We start from the raw sequence: 3,492 nt of genomic DNA, 5'->3' as shown, positions 1-3,492 counted from the left end.
GGTGCTAAAGCCTTGAAGTAGGGGTGAAAATGGCAAGAGAAGGCGCAGCTGCCAAATGCAAACAAACTGGGGTTCATTTTAAACTATGGTGGTCTTGCTTCTCTGCATAGCCTGCCAGTAAGGGGGGCATTTGAGCTTAACACCTTTAAGCTGAGTCTCCCTGCTGTAGGAACTGGACCAAGATCTCACAGTAGCTCTGAAGTGAAAAGGAATGGGGGCACTGCTGACCTGAACTAGCTATGAACCTCTAACCTGGCAAGGAAAGGTGCACTAGTTCATTGCTAATCCTGGTTTTGGAGATGCTGAGCATTTTCACCTCCTACAGCAATTCCTGAACTGCTTTGCATGTGTGGCACCTATCATCAAATGATCTTGGAAGAGCTTCATGGGTATTGGAACTCTTGGGGAGAGAATGCCCCATTTTATTGGTAGCCTCCAATGACAGGACTTGGTCCCAGCAGAGGGGATGGTCTTTAGTGGGGATTGTTCACATGAAATGCTTCAGCTCCAAGTCTGGGGGACAAAGCTGGGTGTCACCGGGTTTTGTGTTTCTGGGTCAGATGGGGCAGTCGTGCAAAACGTTTGTGAATCGTCTTAATGTATCTTGCTTCTAAGAATGTCTTGTCCCTGGCAGTGGAAGGGCTGAAGAGTAAATCATAGAATCATAGAAAATTACGGTTGGAAGGAGCCTCAGGAGGTCGTCTAGTCCAACCCCCTGGTCAAAGCAAGACTGTCCCCAACTAGATGATTCTAGCCAGGGCTTTGTCAAGCTGGGCCTTAAAAACCTCCAAGGATGGAGATTTCCCCCACCTCTCTAGGTAACCCATTCCAGTGCTTCACCACCCTCCAAGTATCCTAATATACAACCTAAATTTCCCTTGCTGCAACTTGAGATCATTGCTCCTTGTTCTGTCATCTGCCACTACTGAGAACAGTCTAGCTCCATCCTCTTTGTAAATACGCTTCAGGGAGTTGAAGGCTGCTATGAAATCTCCTCTTAGTCTTCTCTTCTGCAGACTAAATGAGCCCAGTTCCCACATCCTCTTCTCTGAAGTCATTTGCCTCAGCCCCCTAAACATTTTGTTGCCCCCACTGGATTCTCTCCAATTTGTCCACATCCTTTCTGTGGTGGGGGGCCCAAAACTGGACACAGTACTCCAGGTATGGCCTCACCCATGCTGAATAGAGCAGAAGAATCACTTCCCTCAATCTGTGGCAACACTTCTACTAATGCAGCCCAGTACACCGTTAACCTTCTTTGCAACAAAGGCACACTGTTGGCTCTTATTCAGCTTCTTGTCCACTGTAACCCCCAGGTCCTTTTCTACAGAGCTGATGCTTAGTCAGTCAGTCCAACGCCTGTAGTGGTACATGGGATTCTTCTGTCTAAAGTGCAGGATTTTGCACTTGTCTTTATTAAATCTCATATTTTTTTTAATTTAATTTAATTTTATTTTTTGGCCCAATCCTCCAATTTGTCTAGCTCTGTCTGAATCCTAACCCTACCCTTCAGCATATCTATGACGTCCCCCAGTTTTGTGTCATCCATGAACTTGCTGAGAGTGCACTCCATCCCATCTTCCAAGTCGTTAATGAAGACATTGAATAAAAATAGCCCTAGGACAAACCCCTGGGTCACTCCACTTCATAGAAACATAGAAATTAAGGGTTGGAAGGGACCTTGGAAGATCACTGAGCCCAACCCCTCTGCTCTGGGTAGGAATACTGCTGAGATCAAATGATCCCACCAAGGTGTCTGTCCAGTCTGCTTTTGAAGATTTCCATGGTGGGGGACTGCATCACCTCCTTGGGAAGTCTGTTTCAGATTCTGGTCATGCCTACATGGTAAGGGTGGGCAGGGATGGTGGAGGAAGTTTTCTGGGACGTATTCTTCCATGTTTGATGTGGGCAGCAAAGAGAGCCCACAAGCATGGAACTGTGTGGCTTTAGTGTGTCCCCTCGTCCCACCCCTTAGACTGCCAGCACTTGTGCCTTCAGGGGTAGGGAGCAGCAAAGGCCACATCAGTCCACAAGCAGCCTCTGTCTCAGACAGCTTCTGTTATTCTTCCAATCTTTGCATGGGTCCCAGGCCAAAAAAATATTTTTGTCTGTGCATGTACAGGACCACACTGCTTGCCTAACCTAAGCTTTCAGGCATCAGCAGTGCCATTGGGATGTGCGCTGTCTCAGCTTAGGGGAGGAAAACTTGAGCAGCAAGGGGTTGATGTTGGCCCTTTGCAAGGAGGTTCATGGTGTGCACGAGCTTCCTTTTATAGCCTTCTGCCCAAGTGCACAGTACACCTGCTTGCAAAAAGGAGATATGCATGTCATTCACTGGTGCTGGGGACAGCATGGGGTTCTTTCCTAAGTATTTTGGTTGCAAATCTTGGCCCTGACTTTCAGCACCCCATTGTTTTATTTGCAGGTTCCTTAAGGAACTTGGGCCTGACTTGCTTAACCCTCTCCTGTTTGCACCTTTGGCCTTTCATAGCTGAAATTAAGCCATGTTTTCTATGGCAGAAAGCATCTCCTGGGAGGGGCTGCAAACTGAGGCCCTCAGACTTATTACTCTGATGGTCCATGCCGTGTTGACCAGAAATCTCCTGAACAGAAAGGCTCTTACCTAGCCTCCCCACTGGACAGGCCTTCTGCCAACATGCCTGCTCAGACAGTTCACAGGAAAGACTCTGCCTCAGGGTCATTCTAACCCCTTATAGAGGTATTTATACCTTAATCCGGTCTCTCCTTAGCTTCACCTGATGCCAGAGTGCTGCAGGCAGGAGCCTGCACCGGCTGGGTTTAAAATTGGCTTTGGGAGTGGCTGTCTGTGTAGGTTTGAGCTTTTAGCTCTTTTTTTTTTTTTTTTTTTTTTTAAATATGATGCTAGTAATTCTTGATGCTGAAATCTGTTTCTTCCCCCTCCCTCCTTTCCATTTTAGGATGTTATTACAGCAGCAGCTTCTCCAGGTGAGCAACAGGGAGAAGATTGCCATGGGATTATTTAAACACCTAAGCAGCAGAGCAGGATGGCTCCCAGAGAGGATGAATGAGGCTGCAGCTGAAGGTCAGCCAGGGCCCGCCCCCAGCAGCAGGTGGCAGGAGTGATTGGCACCGTGTTGTGGATGGAGCAGGCGAACAAGTATATGCACCAGACCTACAGCTGTTCCTAGGCCTGGTTACAGATGTGGAGCTCAAGAGCTCGGCTGTCTCCTTGGCAACAGGAGGTAGGGGGCTCTCTCGGAGGAGAGCATATGCGGATGGGAAGCAGCAGCAAGCCAGGTTTGGGTGAGATGCTGCGGGATCACAGATCTCCAGTCCCCTGCATGGAGTTACCCTAAGATGCAGTGAACTTTTCTTCCCCCTGGATGGAGTTTCAGAGCGAGGGGTTGGCTTAGCAGGCCACTTCCCCAGAACATCAGGCCAGATCTTGGGCCTAGGGGCACAAAGACCCTGTCCCTTGTTTTTTCTGGCAAGCAAAGATTGTGATGGCCC

The sequence above is a fragment of the Alligator sinensis genome, unplaced genomic scaffold (assembly GCF_000455745.1).
Source record: "Alligator sinensis unplaced genomic scaffold, ASM45574v1 scaffold260_1, whole genome shotgun sequence".
NCBI classification, from domain to species: domain Eukaryota; kingdom Metazoa; phylum Chordata; order Crocodylia; family Alligatoridae; genus Alligator; species Alligator sinensis.
The sequence above is the reverse complement of the archived record's forward strand: the minus strand, read 5'-3'. Positions refer to the sequence as shown.